This window comes from Corvus kubaryi, unplaced genomic scaffold (genome assembly GCF_017639235.1).
Source record: "Corvus kubaryi isolate FWS band 111438036 unplaced genomic scaffold, C.kubaryi_AGA036_p1.0 74, whole genome shotgun sequence".
In the NCBI taxonomy this organism is placed as follows: Eukaryota; Metazoa; Chordata; class Aves; order Passeriformes; family Corvidae; genus Corvus; species Corvus kubaryi.
The window spans coordinates 11,778,456-11,799,858 of record NW_024582061.1 but is presented as its reverse complement, the minus strand read 5'-3'; the positions used below and the strand labels follow the sequence as shown (position 1 = coordinate 11,799,858).

The 21,403-nt window shown below is 39.6% G+C and overlaps 1 long non-coding RNA gene across 1 annotated transcript in view; it reads left to right on the top strand.

The window, feature by feature from the left end:
• The first annotated feature begins 2,820 nt into the window (after positions 1-2,820).
• The window catches only part of LOC121675623, a 28,591-nt gene continuing 10,008 nt past the window's right edge, over positions 2,821-21,403 (top strand). The window contains exons 1-3 of the long non-coding RNA XR_006020140.1: positions 2,821-2,884; positions 3,158-3,323; positions 11,610-11,765. This is a non-coding gene — a long non-coding RNA (uncharacterized LOC121675623). The remainder of the gene's footprint in view (positions 2,885-3,157; positions 3,324-11,609; positions 11,766-21,403) is intronic.

Below are 21,403 nucleotides of genomic sequence, written 5' to 3'. Positions count from 1 at the left end.
GTCTGGGTCTGGCTTTAGCCCTAAGCGTAGAGTTAAGCATTTTGTCAGGTCCCATGTATGATGCCTGAATCCTTTGCCTTGCCAAAAAGAAGTCAGCTGAGTTGTGTTTTTTTTCCTCCCCTCCAACATAAATTTTGAATGTAGCCAGTGTTTCTAATTATTGTCTGGTTACTTTACACAGGTATGTGCCTGATTTATAGAAAGCTCTCTCAGCAGCACGACTGTCATTCAGGATTTGCAGAAACAGCCTTCTATTATTTGGTAGTGGTTTGGTTTCTGAAGGGTAGGCTGTAGACACAAACAAGAGACATAGCCCTCAGAAACATTCATGCAGCATCCTTCAGGAAGGGAGGGGAGGTTATCCAAGTCTCCATGCTGCTGTACTCATATAAATGCTCCCTCTTTTGTTGCTGCTGGACTCCAAAGAATAAAACCAAAACACAAAGCGAAGGCAGCACCACTGAGCAAATGCCACAGTGTTCCCTTAATCCATGTGGATCAAAAAACATGAACGTTTTGATTCTGTAAAGAATCTTCCTCAGCATGCTGGATTAATCACATGGATTAATAAAACACTGTTGCACTCACTCAGTGGTGCCTCTTCTGCTTTGTGTTTTCTTTTATTATTCTTTGGAGCCCTGCAGGAACAAAAGACGGCGTGTTTATAAGAGTACCATAGGCACTGGGAATTCTATAAACCTCTCTGTCTATAAGATATGCTTCTTGAATTTTTCCCCATGGATCATATACTGCAGATTTGTCTGCATACTAAACCCTGCCCTAGTGTCCCTATCTGCCTAAAATACACTCAGTTTAAATCCAGTGTTTTTTCTTTCGTTGTGTTTCTGTTTAGTTCTGCAGAGCATGACAGGGATCACATGTGGAATGCTCTCTATCTGCTTTTGTGCAGCAAACACTTTTGTGTATCATTTCAGTCACTGACTGGAGAGTAGAGCTGGTGGGCAGGGGCAGCTTCAGAGAAACACATGATTCTAGCAGCTCTCATGCACAGAAGTGACTCAGGATGTACAGACTCACACTTTTCATTAATATATACTCACTTTTGAAAATACATGCTAATGTTAGCCTTTGGGAATCTGTGTGATAAGATGCCAGCATCCAGCACTTGACTATTAAACTCCCTCTCTGTATGCTGCTTCCAGTTCTCTGTATTTTTTTATGAACTTTGCTTTCCAAAAAGCATTCTTTTCTGCCTTGTAGATGAAGGCTGACCCCCTCCTCTGCTGTAGGCCCCCACTTCTTTTCATTAGTGCAGAACATAGGATGAGTAGTAATCAATCTTGTGTTATAGATAGGTTAAAGGTCTGAAATTTCAGGGTTTAGCAGAGCTAAAATTGTAGCTTTAACCCTTGAAAAGAGGACATACTATGGTCCCTAGGTGACCCTAATGGAGTCAATTTCAAAGATGCAAAATAACTTAATATTTGTGAGTAGAATATCCTTGGAGATTTTTTGTGTGTTTATCAGTCATAGGGTTCGGTATACAGTAATAAAAAAAAGGGTCTTAAGAAAAAATATTTTGAAGGCTTTCAAAAATATTCTGCTCATGACTTGCATATCCATATTTTATCTACATACATGCCTGTGTTTATTGTAATCCACCGTAATTAGAGATTCTGGCCTTTGTCTGTTAGCTCAGTCTCACAGCCATTCTGCCTTCCAGGACACCTGGGTTACATTGAACCTAACAAATTACAGTGTCATGGTCTCTTACAGAAATTTAGCGTGCATATGAACTGATATCCTCTATCCTAGGCCTTCTGGAAGATCTGTTCTAAAGGATGTAGGTGCCATAGCAAATCAGTCCAGCAGAATGCTTTTTTCAAACAGTGAGTTTCTGTATCCTCTTGCAGATGGGCTTTTTTTCACAGGACCAGGGAAACATCTTTCTCTCACTATTCCTCATTGTTTGTCAGGCTTCCTAAATTCCTTCTTTTTCCACCTTCCTACCCACGCCTTTGTCCCAACATGTGCTGCAGCCTCCCGTTTACACACCCATTGCTGCAGTGCTGGGTGACTCTCATATTGCACCCACCCCCTACAGAATGCTCCAGACTCCAGCCCCACTGGTTTCTGTCCTACAGCATCCCCTGAACTTCACAGGACACAGGTGTTCAGACTCTTTTTCTCTCTGTCCCACTGTTTCCTTCTGCTAAAACCAACCCTCCTTCCCTCTGCCAGAGATGGGAACTTGATTGACTGTAGCATTAAACCACCAGTGGTCTGACTTTTTCTTTTCAAATGCTGCTCTGAAAATGAATCTCTTTCAGGCTGATAAGGCCAATTTCAAGCAGCAGGACATCCTGCAGTGAGCTCCTCCTTTACTTTCATAGTATATCTGATTTGCCTAGGATTCCCTTTTTCATAGCCTGCTTTATTCTTTGAGTTTTAGAAATTCTCCCATGAATCGTGTTGTACAATTGATTCATGCTACATAATCATTTTTCTACCATGGATTGCAGAAATTGTGGCACTTTATTCTGCAAATTAAATTGCGCTGAGCACCTTCTTCTGCTGTCATATTTTGTAGCCAATAATGTTAAAATATTGTTTGAGACTATTATCTATCGGTAATGAGTGGTTCCAGGGTTGTGCAGTATCATTTCCTATAGAAATTCTAAAAGCAAAAAAGGTAGTGACATGGGTACAATTGCTCAATAAACAGAATTTTAAACACATAGGGAATAAGATCTTTCACTCTGTGGTAAGTGCCATTCATTAATGATGAATGTAGAAACACAGTCCCCTACAGACTGGTGTCACATAAGTATCCACTATAAAGCCTTTTACATCTTTCCTTTCATCTTTTAGGTGCTGACCAAAGTCCTGTGGTGAAAGGAGAAGCAATGTCCCTGATAAAATGGTAAGGCTACTGACATATGTGATGTGTTGCAAGGGAATCACATACGATATCTGAATACAGATTGCTACTACCAATGGATATAGATTGCTACTGCCAACATGAGCAACAACTGTAGAGTTGTATTGTTTAGAGTGGGAGCCATGACTGCTGGGTACTGCAGGAATGTTTCTTTGTTCAAAGGCATTTCTTATCCACCAAAGTGAAAAAAAACCAATTCCTTCCCTCAGGTGTTTGTGTCATAAATGAAACATGTATATTCCTTTCTGTTGCTAGATGAGAAGAGTTGAGCATTCGAGAGCAGCTGATGTGGCAACACTCTCCTAAGCAACCAGAGAATTATAGCCTGGGTTACTCTAGAAGGGACTTTGTGCAAAACTGACTACACAGATATCCAGCCTGATGAGCAGCTACAGTTTGCAGTGGTGGTGATGATGACTTGGTAAGTGTGGCATGTCCTGGGAAACGCTGTGCAGAGACTGTGCTCCTTAGCCCTGGTCGCTGGAGTGTTTTGTTCACTTGGGTTGCAGATCGCAGGAGAGATGTGGTGCCTATTTTGGAGCAGAAAAGATGATAAGGCTCTTGGCAAATCGGGGAATAGTCTTTAAGAACGTGAAAGGTTGTTGCAAAGAAGAAGGGAGTAGTGTTTTTCTTCCTGTCCATGACTGTTAGGGCAAGACATAGTACTTTTAAACTACAGCCTCAGAATTTAGTTTGGATTTTTCTTTTTTTAATGGCAAGGATATATGCTTTAAGTGCTCATAATTTCTCAGAATAGCTTTGGTAGAAATCAGGGCTAGGACACATAAAGCTGATCCTGCCTTGGAGCAGCGGATGGAATAGATGAATTCTGACCTCCTGTGGTCCTGTACAGATACATTTAGAAGTGTTTCTCTTGATACTGCCATCACATTGCCCACCAGGAATGGAGTAGGCATTCTGCCTCTCATCAGGCAAAGTCTCATAAACCCAAGGTTTAATGTTTTGTTGAAATAGGGGTTCTTTAAAGACATGGGGTCTAAATAAAGTTATTTTCTTAACTGACTGCCTTGTGTTAGGTTCTAAATCCATATTTCATCATCTGACTAAGACATCTTTCACAACTGTTGAGTGTTTACTAGTTTACAAAAGACATAAAGGTTTTATTCTAGTGTATCAATTTCTGGGTGAGCTGGCAGGGGAGTGGTGATATAATTTTTCTTCAATTTTATTTTAATACTAGTTTGATGTGTCACTGTAGCTGAAAGGGCCAATAGCAAAATCATTGCCCCAGTCCATTCTTGCAGTGTTTTTCTTTGTTGTTGTTGCCTGAAATTAAAAGTTAATGTGCTCAAGCACAGAAGAAACAATGTAAGTCAGCTTTAGGTCAGTTCTCATCTCCTAAAATTAAAAGGACAGTTTAAGCTGGCTTCACAGGCTCCCAAATTATTTCCAGAAGTACTACCTTCTGAATTTTAGATCTGGGGGGTTTTTGTGTGCTACAAGGCTTTTGTCTGCTGGTCCAGGATGGTAAGTATGTGGGTTATTTGTGCATTTTTAGTGCCTGTATGCTGAACAGTCTGCAGATTTTGTACAAAATTACTGCAATCAAAGTTTGCTCTGGCTATCCTGCTTACTTGTAAATGAAAGGATAACATAATATGTGCTTTTCATTCTGTCTCTGTAGGATTTGTGCAGTGTTTTGTGATAGAGAGAGCTGCTCCAGAGCATAGGGCACCTGGTGGGCCAGCAGGGGGAGAGCCCCCATGTACCCAGCAGCAGCCCTGGCCCAAGCTCTGCTCTGCAGAAAACAGGCCAGAAACACCAGTCCAGCAAGGGGAGGAAAAAAAAGTAGCTGCCTGTGTGTAGAGAGATATGGAACTGCTGCAGGACACCAGTGTGAGTTTGTGCCTGTTCCATGAGGAGGCCCATAAAAAAACAAGATAGTGGAAATCAGGAGTTGCTCCGTCTTGTTCCATTAATTTCTCTGTGTTATTTTCTCTCCCTGGATTTTAGCTACCTAGAAGTCAGGCAACTAATCTGAACTAATCTACTTGTCCAAACTCTTTTTATATACAGGAGAGAATGATAAACACCTTTTCAGGTGATCCCAGCTCTCTGCTTTAGATATCTACCTTAGAAGCAGGAGTACAGGGCTCTGCCTAGTGACCCTGCATGGCTGTCTTGTCCTTCGTCTTTGGATGGGTTCTGAAATTGCAGAAAAGTAGCAATGACTATTGCAAGGTCCAACAAGATTTGGGTATCTGGTTGGGGTGGATTAAAGCTATTGCAGATTGGGATATGGAAAAAAGTAAAGAAGATAAAGGGAGTGAAGAGCCTCAGTCTAAGCCACAGGCTAAGGGGAGTGTTCCTTTAATGAAGAAGCAGCCTCACAGCCTCTGTAAGACATGGCAAAAGTGTGCAATTGACCATACTGCAAATGGCCCCTTTTGCTGGAGCAGTGATTGTTTTCAGTGCAACAGCGAGCACTAGAAAAGCTAAATGCTACAGCCAGGAAAGGAAGGGAAGAGTGTGATTTTGCTGGGACTTTGTATGGAGACAATGTGTGTTACAAGAGTAAGGAACCAACCCAACCTCCTGCAGGGATGTAGGAAGTTCCAAATGAGAATAAAGAGAACTGGCTGATAATACCAAGTCTGGTTGCTGAGAATTCAGATTGTGTATTTAACTGCTTGTGATGTACTTTCATAGGTTTTTATATTTTTGAGGGTCAGCCAACAATTGTGTAGGATGAGAAGTATGATGAAAACTTAATGCAATGTGCCTTTCTTCCCTTGCAAGTCACAACAGTTGTACTTATTAAATTAAGATATTACACAAACACATCACTTAGACATCTCGTAGAAATCTTGATAATAACATGAAGGGGTTATTTTATATGAGGGGCATGAAATCCTGTCAGTATGATCAAACTAATAAAAACTGATGCAATTTTTCAAGAGTTGTTCAGAGCAGATGTGTAAGCATCCTGTATCCAGCTTCAGTGATTCATGTGGTCCTGAGCCATACAACCATGTGTTGATGGTGACAACAAGTAATGACTAGGAGGAGCTTTTTCAGGCCCTGATTAAAGAATTTTTGAGTGCTTTTAAGGACACGTTGAGTTGTATTCTTTTCCAGGAGAGTATTTGAATGGGATTTAATCCTATGCTCAAACACTTTTCTGAAAGTGGTTGTCTTCTGGAATCAACTTTCATTTCCATTTGTGGTCTAGTGACAGCCCCCACCTGGGTTTGAAATGAGGTCATTTGGCCTGAAAGGTGGGGGTAAAGGTATCTAAGTAGCTTTCACGGAGACTCATTCTGTTGCCTATAGCTACTTTCATCTTAAATAAGGAAGTGTGGCATGTTTGTATTCACAAATCCTGTTGTGCAATGTTCTGTCTCAATTGGGGCTGTCTGTGTCTCCATATTAATTCTCAGGGCAGCTGCAATTTCCTCCATTTCATGCAAATTAGCTTCAGCCTTAAAGCTCCTGGCAGGTTGCCAGCATAGCCCTCTTTGGCAAAATTTGGATTCATCGGCGGAAGGGTATTAGCCTTTTTGCTTTAAAGGCCTTTGTTTAGGCAAATATTTCTCTATTTTAAAGGCAAATACTTAAGAAAATCTCTATCTTTTAGCAAGATGCATTCTTTAACCACTAGAACAGTCCTAAAGATAGTTAAATAAACCACAACTAACAAAAATAATGGTATACATTCTTACTGCTTATCTTGAGCATTTCTATAAATGCCACTGCACCAGTGCCATTAAAATGCGTGTCAGGAATTTTCCTTGGCTGCCTCTATGCAGTCTTTTAAGATCATTTAACTACATAATGACTTTTAAAGATATTCTTTTTGAAATGGAAGGGCCTTTTTACAAAGCCTAGCTGAAAAAGGTATTCCACAGATTTTCAATGCAATATCTTAATTCCATCTCTCTGACTTTTTTTAAAAGTTAAACTCTTTAGTTTGCACAATGATTTTGTGGTCTTGTGCGTTCTACAATTATTCTGAGAATTTTTTTACCTTTTACATCATTATGAACACTCTCACAGTTTTTTGTTTTGTTCTGGGTGTATGCTATTCTTCTTAAAAGTCAGATTTAATCTTTTTCTGTAAAGATAATAAAGGTACTTAATTCTTCCTCCTTCTATTCTTTTCACAAGAATCACATTTCATAGATTTCCCAGGTACCCATTATTTAAATTCTAGTTCTACCTGAACATTGACAATAAAATAGCCTGAAAGTTTCTGGGTTCATGGTGTGACACACTGGTTTTGAATTTAATTAGGTAGCAAATAAGAGTTCTCTTTTTCAGATATCACTGCCGTAGAGTTTCTTGGCTGTTAAGATTCAAGATGTGTTTGTCCTGTATCACCTATCATCAATAGAAGTAGAAATCCTGCAGGAGAAAAACTGATCTGTGGTTCCACCTGTGCAAAACGTTATTTTTACCTGGTACTCAAACCCTCTAAGGCATAGTGGAGTACCACAGATATTACCAAAACCACCTTCTCAAGACTCTGGTTATCATTGCAATGACTGACTTTTCTCTCTCTTATTACTGTAGATGTGCAAGATGATACGATCCCAAGCTGTTTGTGACAACTGAAGTGTCCTCCATGGCTAGGATTTAGAAAAATATCACCATATTTGCACTCTCGTGACTGGAGGAACTTTGCAACTGACTGTCTCCTTGTTCCTGTAGGTGTTGAACAAACCCTCATAAAATCTCCTGATTTTTAGGCCATCTGTTGTTTATGCACTTTAATCATATCTGTTGTTACCTCCTCTCAAAGAGAAACTGTGACAATCATTTCAGTTTTTTTATTCTGTGGCCTTCTCTGAGTCTCTGTAGTTTCCTACAGTCCCTGGTCAGCCGTGGAGAGCCCTCTCTGCACACAGGAGTGAAGGCACCTAGTCTGCCTTGAGATTATCCTGGGTGATAGAAGAATTATATAGATATTCATTCTTTGGGGATGGATTGAAATTTTGCGAGTAATACAGAAAAGAATGGGTTTTGTTCAGCAAAATAGGGTTAGCTTTTTTAGCTGCTGTAGCTCATCTCCTGGTTGGATGCTTTAGGTGGTTGGATTTTTAGAAACATTTTGATGACAGTGGGCAGAGAGTAGTTTTACTTGTGCTGGAAACTTGGTTGTAAAATGAAGAGATAAACATACCAGCTCTTTAGGGACACCCACTGTGACCAGTCACAGCCAGCAAATGTTACATCCACAAAGTGATGGATGTCTCTCTTTGAAAAATTTAAGGGGCTGAAAACTTCTGTTGTGTTATTTGAAATCTTGTCACTCTAAGAAGCATTCTTTTGCCTGAACCAGGGAAGAATTTGATTGGAAATACTATCTCAACCAAAATCTAAGCTGGTGGGTCATAAACTCTTTGAAGGTTTACTGTCTTTAAATGATATGTGTTTTAAAATGGATACTTGCTTACCAGGCAAATGATTTTACAGGGAATTAGGTAATGTCGTGGGTACCAATGGTATCACTTTGATTACAAAGAATCAGAATTCCATTTTAATAAAATACAGAAGTTCTGAGATCTGAAACACAATTGTTTATCTGGTTTCTTAATTTATTTTGTGTATATAAAAATCCTACTAATGTAAATCCTATTAATGTAAAGAATTCAATAATTGCCTAGTGGTTTGGCCAAACATTGTTATTATGAATGTCTATTGGTCCATCTATTGGTACAACCAACTTTTATTTTGAATGCTGGGAATTTTCACAGTACGAATAGTCCCCCAGCTAATTACTGATTGGGGTGGAGTTCCAAGGCATTTTGGGCCGTTTTAAGTTACTTTTTTTAAGTTACTTTTTTTTGGACACAACTTTTCTATGTTGTGAGGCACAGGGGAAGTTGTGGTAGAAGCAGTTTGAAGGCAATAGCACAGATAAGCACAGAGGACAGGAATGTCTTAAACCAGCTTTGCTTGCAAGCTTGAGAGTCATGAAACTGTATCCTGGAGTTTGATCTAACTCAGTCTCAAGCTTGGCCTTGCTACTGGACCAGAGCTCCATACCAGAGTCCTGGCACTCCAGCTCTTGTTGTGTAGACATAATTCTACTCTGTGTTCTTTGTATGTCATTGCTACTCATTAATCAGAATTAAATTACTGTCCCCAGCATGTCCAAATGACTCAGATCCACTGAAAGAAGGTGGTCATGTCTAAAAAAGTGAGTGTTTGCCATAGGGAAGTGCTACCAAGGATCTTGTGGCATCATTTAGATTAACTTTATAAATCTGTGGTCCTTTTCTCCTGTAAATTTTAGACTCCTGCAGGTAGTAAATTTTACTTTTCAATAGGCAATATCACTATTTGAACTAAACAGGGTGAACTCTTGCCTGTACTTACAGTTATCAGCAAGATTTAGTGGAACGTTTGGCTGTCAGATGATAATTTCTTGTTTTGATATTCTCACACAAGTTAAAGGGGACACTTAGTGCTTGAGACTGCACCAAATGGAGTTAAATCTGTGACCAAGTTCTGTTAATAAAAATGTAAGAAAACCAAAAGCCATCAGTACTGTGCAGAGTGTCAGCTGTGTCCAAAATTAGTCTTGGGAAAAAACTGCCTGACTAATGGACAGGCTTAACACACGATAAAATAACAGATTTCAAAACCTGCCCACTAGTCAGATCTGGGAAGTGAGGTCACACATGTGTACAGCTGCCCTTTGTGGTCCCACTGACTTCTGCTTTCTTCTGAGTTATTCATATGGCCAAAAAGATGCTTTGGGGAGAGAGCTGGGTGCCATTGATGCAATGGTGCTGCTGGGCTGTGTGGTGCAGAAAGCATGAATGACTTGCCCAAAGTTTGCCAGTGACAGCAACAGGATCTGATCAGGGATTGCACTCTACACCTGGCTCTGTGCCTTTCACCATTGAATCTACATGAAGGAAACTGAGGTGTCTTGGAACCTGTACTGTTCCCTGTGTTCTGAAGAATGGCTTTCATCTAAGGTGTTTTAATTGTGATGCATGTTAAAATGTCTCTACATACACAATCTATATGCCAGAGTTGCAGTTTTTCCCAAGACAAGTGGTTGTATCCTAACAAGTCTGTTTGTAAATAGTTGTTTTTATTTAAAAATGTCTCTGGGCTGCATTTGGAACTCTCCTAACGATAAGCAAGGGTCAGAACCACCAGCTTTCCTGAATGTGATCATTAGTTTATGATGCCTGCACAATATGGGGATATATCCTACACAAGAATGTACGGAAGATCTCTTTTTAATTAGAGCGCTAGGAAAAAAATCACTTCATGGAGCAAAGTGTACTTAGAGGTCTTAGCTGAGCTTTTAAGTCCATTTGATGGAACCATCAGGTGTATTTACCAGTCTTGGTCCTTGGAGGTGAGTGATTGCTCAGAGGTCTGGGAGTGACTCCTCAAGGAGCTTGCACACTGCAGGTACTCAGTATAAATTCATATGCATCAAGCCCTCAGACAAAAAAGAAGTGTGGAGGAACCTGCGTCCCGGGTATTTACACAATGCACCTCAATTGCCCGAGAACAGAGGACCTCTGTTTGAGAGCTTTGCGTTGCCAATCCTTTACGTGGCTGGAATTGATCATTTTAAGAAAGGGAGCGGTAAGATGAGAGGAGTGGGATGGTTTATTGCAAAGTTCTTTTAGTGTTTGAGAAATGGAGAAATTTGGATGAATTGCACCTTTTAGCCAGGACTTGCTGCCATCCATCTCTCGGTTCCTTAAGAGTAACTGGGATTTTTGCAGTGAGTGCAGCTTTCTGCCAGAAAATCTCAACTTTTGTTAATATATAGGCATTCATCATGTGCTGTTCATTAGCACACATATTGCTAATGCCTGGCAATGGAGCGAACATTTTTCTAGAGTGGGGTCGAAAAACTAATTATTCACCATATGGTGGCCGGCTCAGCAACAATTGCTGAAGCCATGGAAGCAAAAGGAAGTTGGCTGGTTGATTTCTTTGGACAGTTTGCACAGTGATGACTCTCTTGACACATGCCATTCATGTGGCCGCTGCATAACAGATGGGCTAAGGCTGGGAACTATGGAAAAATCATGGCAGAGATCTGGTGGCAGCCTCTGTCTTTTTATCCTTCAGAATGACTTTGGGTCACATGGGCTGTGAAAATAACAAGTAGGGGATTGTGCTCTAAGGATTTCCCTGTTTCTTTCATAAAGCCAGAGCGTAATTTTGACTGCCTTTTCGTATTTTGTTTATTAAAGGGATCAGAGTTTTAGATGAAAGAGATTACTTGGTTTGTGGTAGGGGGCTGTGCTGTGCCCATGACACTCAGCTCATTGTTAGCAGGAAAAATGCTGGCAGTTTGATAAGGGATAAGAAAATGGAGGGGTTTTAAATTAAAATTTAAATTACTCCTTATTTGTTCTCTTCTCATTTGTAAATCTCACATAGGCAAGTTTAGATAAGAGCTGTTTTAGATTCAGAATACTCAAACCTGAAATGAGTTAGTGTTTTTTTCCAGAGGAGCCTAGTATGGGAGGGTAAGATTAATTTGAGCATGCTGCCTTTGCAACTTGTGTGCTTTCTGGATTTCATATCATCCAGACAGTGCCTGAATGGGGAAGGCACTGCAAGTTTCCACGCAGAGATTTGTTGAGCTTTATTGTCATTCAAAATTAAATCAGGTGGGTTTGAACTATCTGCAAATTAAATTTTAATTGATTACAGCAAATTGTGTCAGTTGAGAATTTTCTCATGTCTTCTTTCACAGCAGTTTGGAAGAAGAGTTGACAAGGAGTGAAGGTGTTGCCACATCCCTTCTGAAGCTGCACTGCCTTCCCTGAGGGATGCTGGTAATACTGGTTGCAGAACACAGAGAATGGGAAAGCAAAAGTGAAGTGAAAGACTGCATGAGGAGAGCTTGCAGGTGAGCCATTCACAGTCATTTGGGATTTGGGTCCATCTTGTCAGGAGCAGCACACAAAGTTTCTCAAGTGAAATGTGGTATGTGAGCTCTTGATTCAGGATTATTGTTATGTAAGCATTCATTATGATCATATTTTACATACACAGGACCTCCTCACCCCCAACTCTCCACCCTCTTCCTCCTCTCTCCAAAAATAAAAGCAGAAAGGAATTAAGATATCTTGCAAAGCAAACTTCAAGCACTATTTTATAATTCACAGGGTTTGAATTTTCTCTTTCTAAGCAGAAAGGCCCATTGCCTTGTTGTTGTGGCATTACCCTCTTGTCTGTTCACAAGCAACACAGTCTTTTTTTTTTTTTTTGTCTTTTGACATGGTGACACAGAATCACAGAATATTCTGAGTTGGAAGAGACTCACAAGGATCATCAAGTCCAACCCTGAAGTGAACAGCCCATATGGCAAACTTGTGACCTTGGCATTGCTGGACAGGCTGTCAAGTGAACACCAGCCATGTGGCTTCCAGGGTCCTCCCATCAACCCCCATTTTTCATTCTTACTTACCAAAACCAGGCCTGTCGATTCCAGAGGTGGGATCTGCATCTCTTGCAGTGCTGCTCACAGAGAGCCTCTGATGTTTGATGCAGTTGTGCAAGTACACACAGGAGAGACTGACCAAAAAGAAAAGAATGTGTTTTTATCTTGAATTATCCTGTTGCTAATTTCTGCAGGTGAGGCGGTAAATAGAACTAGTTTTCATTAGGCCATGATACTCTCCCACAGGTGAGCAGGGGAACACATTTTATTGGCTCTAGCTCCTTTGTGAGGAGGAAGTTCACTAGTCCATCATGCTTCCACCAGTGACTATTTCTTCTGGAGAAAGGAGTAAGCCAGTGTGTTTTATGTGATGAACCTCCTAATCAGCTTTTTCCCCCTGCAGTGGTGTGAGCAAGCACAATATGAGGATATGCTGCATTCCCCTTGGTCCTGTCATGCATTACCTGCATTTCTGAGCTCTTGTGATCTCCTTGGTTCATGATGGCTGCTCTTTGCTTGGCCAGTGCATATCCCACTTCTCCTTGGTGATATCCCTATCTGTGTTACAGACAAGGAATACTTCTGGTTTTAGCAAGAAGTTAGTCCAGCAGAAGATTAGGACCATTATCCAGCAGATGCTGCAGAAAATCTACGTCTCAGTGCACTTCCAGTGTAAGGCTGCTAGACAGAGGGCTGGATTTTCAGATCACTGCTTTTCTTTAGCCTTTGGAGTAATGTTTGTAATGCCCAAACCCCCAGTGTCTCTTCAGGTGTTCCTCCATGTGTGCTCCACCTGCTGCCCATCTGAGGCTGCAGAGTTCTCTGCTCACCTGGCTGGAAAATGTCCCTCAGATTTTGGGTAGAGATTTGAAAAGAATTCTAATAATTGGAATTTATAACCTTGAATACCTGCCAGGCACAATGGCCAACAGTCTCTTTTTTCCATGAGAAAAATCCATAAGTGGATAGATGATTATTAGAAAAATTCAGCAGAATTCCTAAGGCCTCAGGTGAAGTGTTAAAGGCATTTTGCAGAATTGGAGAGAGGAGAAGGTGGCATAAAAATGTGTCTGTATACACAATTACACTTAAACATGCAATAGACGTGCATATACACTGCCGTGCCATTTTCCAGACATAAAGATATACAAGAATAACAAAATAATTTTTTTAAAAGGTATATATTAACAACATTGTATCACAAAGAGCAAAGGCAAGGAACCTTAGTGTAAGAGAAGTCCTTTCTTAGAACACCAGATGTTGTCCTAAGACAATGATGGAGAAACATTACAAACCAATTTCTTCATAAAGTGCTTCTTATCCAAAAGATGATTTTGAAGTGATTTCCCCATGCACAGCTACTCATCTCTTTGTCTGTTCTTAGGCTCTTTTCTGGGTATTTTATTAAAAGTAAGTTATATTCTTTTTTACGGTGCGTTTAGTAAATTGTAATCTGTTCCTCATCTGCTTTTGAAATATATTAAGCATGCAAGGCAATCTTTAGATTTTAAAATCTCAAAAATGGTTTGGAATAAATGAGGTAAACAGCCTGTGTCCTAGATTAAGTTCCAGTTGCAAAAGACATTAATTAGTTCATCTCTGTGTTAATAGCTAATGAGTTTTCAAATGATACATTTTTTCTTTGTAGTCAGCTGGAATACCACACGTTGCAGGAAAGGTAGGATTTAATATTTTGACTGTTTTGCTTGAAGTGCTCAGAAGATTGGAATTTGGCAGAAATATTCCTCAAATCAAAATCTGCTGTTGATTGTTCAGGTTCTTAGATGAACTAGAGAATGGGGGTGGGTTGTACAACATTTCCTTGTGTGAAAATCAGTTTGTTTCTGTGTTTTGATACTTCTGCTGTTCACAGTACAGTTTTGGGTTTAAACTTTCTTTCACAAGAACATTATCAAAGTGTTCAGATGATGACACATGAGCATGATATTTTGGTTTATGAATGAGGTCGAGTTCTAGGCAAAAGTTTTGAATTTTTCTTAATTGAACTAAATTCCAAACATCCAGATATCGAAATACAGGGTTTAGTTTTTGGTTAGCAAGAAAAAAAGTCTCTATAAAATGTCAAATATTATGGTTACAGAGCAATGCAGCCATTTCTGGCTAAGTCCTGGAGCCCAGACTTGTCTTCTTCATCCAGTTCTCCTAAATCATGGCACAGTCCTTTGCTGAGCTGAAGGACTCACACATTTGGATAGGATGTACTGTTTATTCTGTTGCTAGGGTAAAATGCATCTCACTTTAAGAACAGCTGAACTGTGGTGTTCTCATCCTTGTTTAATATGCATCTTATGTAGATTATGTGAACCAAATTGGCTTAAATGGGAGATTAATGAGGGATGTGTGGTGATTATATGTGCCAATAAGTGTTAGGTTATGTACTTAAAATCTTGCTGCATATATTTTTTCTAAGTCCATTCACATGGAGAGTGATAAAAAATCCTTACTCAGAACATAGGAATTTTTTTCTGACAAAATAGATTAAATAATTTTTGAATTAGCCTTGTTTCAGCTTTGTCAGCCTTGTTTGCTAAATCACCACAAATGTTTATTGGATGTTTTGGCTTTGCTACCATCTCCAACATGTGGAAGTGGGCCACGAACTCAATATAGTTTGGGAAATACTCTGCTGCCATTCTCCTGTCACACATTAGCAGTTTCAGGGTCATAAACAATGAAAAGAGAAAAAAAGAAAATTATTATTTCTGTATTTCCCTCTATTCTATTTACACTGTAAATTTTTTTTCTCTAGCAGTTATGTTCAAGAAGATGGTTTAAATGGGAGATTAAGCAAGGACTTTCCAGCCCCTTTCTTTGGGAATCTTGGGCAAAACTTGTATCCATCTCTCAGAAAGCAATTCAATCTGAATTTTGTTTTCATTGGATTGGTGTTGGAGAGCAAACCTTCCTGCTGTTAGTTATCAGTTTTCTCAGAAGAGAATTTGTCACGAAACTAACACTAACCACTGCATTTCAGATGGTCAGAAGAGACCTCAGGGTGTCTGGGAGCTCCCAGTGAAGCCATAGTTTTGTATATGATATATGGACATATCATATACATATAATATGCAATTATATATTTAATATCTAACATTATATATCATTTATATGCTTGTATATTAGTTCCGACTAATCTGTCTCAGGGGCTGGTGGAGGCCTGCAGACGTGGGGTCTCTGCAATCCCCTCAGGCAGTGTACCCCATTGCATGTATCCTCCCTGCATGAGACTGTTTCATGGGTTTGCTGCTGCACTTGAAGGTAGTTTAACTTGGAGCCCTGCAAGACTTTTGAATTGCAGGTAGCAGAGTCTGGCAGTCAGAGCTCAGAGCAGGCTGCTTCAGATTAGCTGAAGCACAGTAGAGATGTTTCTTCTAGTCGAATATGGTTAATCCCATTACTGTGCTGTCAATACTTCTGTGGTCTCCTAAACCTATGCTCCCCCTAATGCCACCAAATCACTGGCTTGTTATTTGAACTGGTCACCTTTACACATATTTCATTTGATGTCTGTGTCAGCCTCAGCTTTTTGTATCACCTGTCAAGTGTACCTAAAGAAGATCAATGATAAACAGGTCTTGTGGTTTTCTTCTGTTTGCCAGGGAGTGTGCAATACCATTGCATTTACAGTAACATATGGAGCATTTTGCAAAGACTGTGTGATGAGTTAGCCATGGATATGAGACCAGCTTATGCTGTATGACTCTTTGTGATCATGTGCTTCAGTGTTGTTGAAAGTTGATAAAAACACGAGCAGAAAGACTGGGGAGCAGATTTCTGTATGATATGAGGAAGGGATGTCAGAAAAAATTTCAGATGCTTTTATAAGTAGCAGGAGTGTAGATCTATATATATCCACCAATTAAATAGTGCTTACAGTAAGTTGATTTTATTTATTGTGTAGATAAACTTGCTAAACATGTTGGACGCTGGGATTGAAAAAATTACTTAAGTTGATAGCAGTGGCAAAGGCAGGGGTGTATTAAATTTCCTAATGGCCTAAATGATAGTGGTACCCATATTGCCCAGCAAAATGAGAATCTAAGTATTTGTGGTCTGCATAATTTTGCATATAAAAAAAACTCAGTTTTGGTCCATTATGGTTCATCCAATAAACATCTTTTTTTTTTCTTTCCTCCACGTAGATTAGTTCTCATGCACACTTACAACACTCAGACTTTAGATGTATGGACAGCCACAAGCATGTAGATTTCATAAGTATTAATAAATTCTGAGCTTATTGGTATAACTGTGTGATATGGCTGTAGATGCAAGACAGGAACTGAGTTTTCTCTGATCACTTAGTGCAGATGAAAATTTTCCATAATCCAAGAGTTGTTTCTGGCACTTACCATCTCCTAGGGAAATCTTTGTGGACTATACTGTAGGGAAAAAAAACCCAAAACAAACCAGAAGCCTAAAGAAAATCATGATTTTGAAGAAGCAAACACTTCTTCCCTATCCTACTAATGAAAACTTTATATGCTTTTGTTTTTCTCAAAATATTCGACTTTTTTTGGAGGGAGAAATTGATTTTTCTCAAAAAATTAGGAGATATATGTTGACAGCTGGGATGTGTGGATGTAGTGGCTCTTCTGTGTAGTTATCCAATTTTTGTTCTGAGAACGTTACACAAAGTCAGGCACTCACTAAAGGACCCACTGCCAAAGGCAATTACAGCTTCTAACCTGCAATCAGTTCTGTGGCTCAAACAGCGAAGTAACTTATGCCTAGATTTGTTTTCCATGCACACTCATCTATTTGGCTGCTCCTTCAGTCTTTGAACAAGTGCTGTTTTGCAGTCAATGGAGAAGCTGACCCAATCATTCTAATAATATTGGAAATACTTGTTGCATGGGATGCTTGGGTTTGCATCTGGGTTTTTATTAATGTGACCTGAGTGAAAGCCTCTCTATGGTTGTGTTATTTGACTGGCAGGTGGGTGTCCACCTGAAATGTAGGTGGGAGCCTTGTTTGGGGTGGCAGGGACTACTGACCTCTGCTTGCAGCCATGGAGTGTGGGATGAGCTGTCACCAGGGGTGGATTGAGAAGGTATTGACCAAACCCGTCCTTTGTTCCTGGCAGGAACCCAAGGAGGTAAGAACAGTAATGCCCACGAGCAACCTATCTGCTACTGGCTTTTAGGAGAAAGATTTTGGGAACAGGGAGCCATAAGAAAAGTCTCTGAGAAGCATTTCTGGACTCAGGGAGCTGAGCCATGCATCCAGGGTCTTTGTCACAGAATGGTAGGCACTTACCTGCTGCCACACCAGCACTACTGGGGAAGCCTCCAGCAGCCTGACTGCTGCAGCCTCCTTGCTGGAGGGGCTCAGTGCATCAGTCAGGTTCAGCCTTGCTCACACAAAATGCTTGTGAGTATTCCAGTGTTAGTCCTCTTCATTGTTCCACTGTTAAATAAATAATCTTCCCAAATAAAAAACCAACCAAACAAACAAAAAAACCAAACAAAAAAAGAAAACCACAAGAGAAATTTTACAGAAATTTGATATTCAGATTTTCCTTTTGAATATGTGTTGGTACAATTCTTTTCTACATTGAGCAGCTATTAAAACCAAAGTGACCAATAAATAGTATTTCTGGCTTCTAACTGTTTAGTGGGGCAGAAAATGATTGGGAAGTCAGTATTTGTTCAGTGAACAAAGGAGCCAACTATATAATTTAACTAAATGAATGAACACCGATGATGGATTTTTCCTGTCATCTATTAATTTTGCTAAAGAGACCTCTAAAAATGATTGCAACAGCTTTGTCCCTTCCATCTAAGGGTCAGACTGTGAACGTCATATACTGAGAAGCAGTTGCTGCTGTAAGTAATATGACTGACATTTAATTGGTGTAACCTCACTGGCATTATTTTCATGACTACTGAAGGATCAGTCAAAGATTTTAGCCTGCTGCATTATATCCTTTTAATTTCAATTTTTCAGATGCTTTCACAGGTGAGCAGTGTAACAGTGAGCCTCAAAACCAGAGAGTTGCTGCTACCCATTAGTAGTTAATACGAGAGCTATTGTGGAGCTCTAACTTATAGGAAGAACTGCTGTTCAGCCTAATTATTACAGATTATTAGATTAATTTTGTTAATTGAGTAGCCTAATTAAAGTAGCCCCCCTACTAGCAGTTAGGAAGACTATATCTGTTATCTTGTGTTCTTTCTCCACTGCCCCTATGTAGAATTGCTGAGGAGGAGAAGGACTGTTCAAAGTGGTCACTGCACTTGTATCGGTTGCCAGCTTTGAGGCATATTCTGAAAATACCATGTTTGGACAGATTTTTTTAAAGCATTTTGGCCCCTGATTTGGGAGATGATGGATGTGCCACACAGATGACCTTAACACACGGCTGCACGCTAATATTCAGAACCGTGCTTTTGTTTGTCTGCAACAATGGCTGTCATTAAGAAAGCTGAGTTTGCCAATATGCCCCCCTGTTCCAGCGCCGGACCCTTCCTGATTGGGCACCGGGAAGCATCATGTGCCTTTGACTGAAATGACATGGAAGATGTATGGTCTGAGTGCTGTCCTCAGCACCACTGCTGTGATGCGAAGAAAACCACGCTGACCCAAACAGACCTGTGCTCAAACAATGTCACACCAAACGAAGACAACATATTGGGAAGAAAAATGCTTGTAAACTGTGTGTGCTGGAAGATGTATTGGCCAGGCGGCCATAGGGCAATCTTTGAACTATTGAAATCTTTAGAAATATTGTTTAGTTCTTGAAGAATACTTACAAACCTAATTAATCAAGCATAGATGGTTATTTTCACTCTTTACATACTGCTTCATTTTGGGACAAGAATAGGGCTGTCACATTTGTTTTGCTGACCACTTCCCAGGTGCTTGCTGGCACAACTGGGGTTTGAACATACATTTCCACAGCAATCCTCAAATAACAGACTTAAGAGAGCTCCTGGCCTTCTCCTAACCCTTAATATGCTTCAAAACGTCCTGAGTGTTACCATTTTGCTGTTTGTGCATGTCTTGGGCTATGGCATTTCATTTTCTTTTTGGTTTGACATCACCAGAACAGTATTTTAAACCTGACTGAAATCAATGAGTGATGGAGCAGCTAATGGCGTAATTTTAATGTCAAATCAATTGTATATGTTCCTCTCAAGAGATGTGTGGATAAGAAGTTCCGTTTAAGATCTGTTATTACTGGTTTTTTCCTTAAAGCTTCTACTATGATCTTGTGGAAGCTCTTGGGAAATGCTCTTAACCATGAATTCCTCTTGAATTGCACATAAGCTGAGGGCTTCAATCTCTGACCAAAAGTCTGATTCTTTGGATCCACCATCCTACTGATTTCTAAATTCTGGTATCTCTACATTTAGATTATTGTTTTTATAATAAATGTTTACTGGTTTCAATTTTCTTTACATATACCATGAGGCCAAAGCCACCTAGAGTATCTAAAATAAATAACATCTCTTTTAAAATTATTTTTTAAAGTTATCATTATCTTCAGTAAGGCTAGAAACTAATTTGTACAAGCAATAAACAATTTATGAAAATGTTAAAAACTTTAAAATTTTCCTTAAGCTAAAAAAACATAGTATATTGCCTCTTGTTATAATTAAAATCACCAAAACAGCATTTTAATAGTTTAATTCCAATTATTTAAACAAATTTAATACAAATTATTATTTTATACATATTTTAATGTAATATATAGTGGTATATTTTATTGTATTTTAATATAATGTAATAGCATATTTATCACATCCAGCATGGAGTGATTTCTGGGGTTGTCCTGTGCCAGGAGGTGGGCTTCAATGATCCTTGTGAGTTCCTTCCAACTCTGGATATTTTATGATTCTATAATTACAATATTGTAATTCAATACAAATTACTATTCTTACATGCATTGTAACATAATAATCACACTAATATGTTCAGGTGGTCTGCTCAAATAAGCTATCATTCAAAAAAAAAGATATTTTAAATCTAATCTTGGCCTTGACTTTAAATGAAGTCAGGCTTAAAAGCATGTGTTCGAACTGCCTTCAGAGGCGATACTTTCCTAATTAAGAGATGACTTACTACAGGAATGGGAATCCTTAAGCACATTCTTCATTGTATTTGAAGGCAATGCGGTGAGATATGCCCAGAAAATATGGAACTGTTGAATGCACTCAGGAACTTTTCTGCAGTTCTAAGTGCACACAGTGATTAATATAAATTGCATGTTTGCTATGCCCTTTTGTTAAAGCCCTGTTCGTAGCCTACCCCCCTAGTAATATAATGTATGTATGTTTAACATAATAAACTGTCCTCCCAGTCCCTCCCAGTCAGGCTTGAGGTGGTGTGGGAAAATATTCAGCCATTGCTTGTCAAGGTCTAGTGCACAGGAGACAGGAGTGTTCACTGCTAGAAATCTTCACATTTTCAGAAATGAGTTGAAGTAAGCCACACAAACCCCCTGTTTTGATCAGGCTTGAAACACTGAACTCATCCAAAATTAAAAGCAAATAGAAAAAGTGACAGACTGGGTGGGGAGTTAAACTGTTGGCAGCAAATGGTCTAAATGAGGAGAAGACAAATTAAATGAAGAACATATGTAATCTATGATTCTGTCTGGGTCTTCAGGGTTTCTGCGTACAACCTGATTATTAAGTAAGGATAGCTGTGTGGATATATGGGCTAATCTTAAACATTCTGAGCTGCTGGATTGAAGCAGGCAGCATTTCTGCCTCCTGTCACCCCTTGGCATTTAGAAGTTCAGGATCTTTGTAAATCCAGGAAAGGCAGTGTTTTCATGTAAAAGGAAAGATAAGTGGTGGGTTACTAACTTTAGCTTGGTGGTTGTTGCTCTGCTGTATAATGTTTGGGTTTTTTTTCTCCATCTATTTCAGTCTGTTTTAGAGGAGATGGCAAATGGCTTGTGGTATCGTGGCATTTCCAAGACACCCCAATCCGGGGGATGGGGTTCCCTACCATGTGGAGGACAAAGAAGGACCCAAATTTCCTTATACCCTGTGGGCCAACACAGCCACTGGATGAAAATGCTGCTGCATTTGGTGCAACAGCAAAGATTCAGGAGGCTGTGGCTTGGTGAGAGCAGA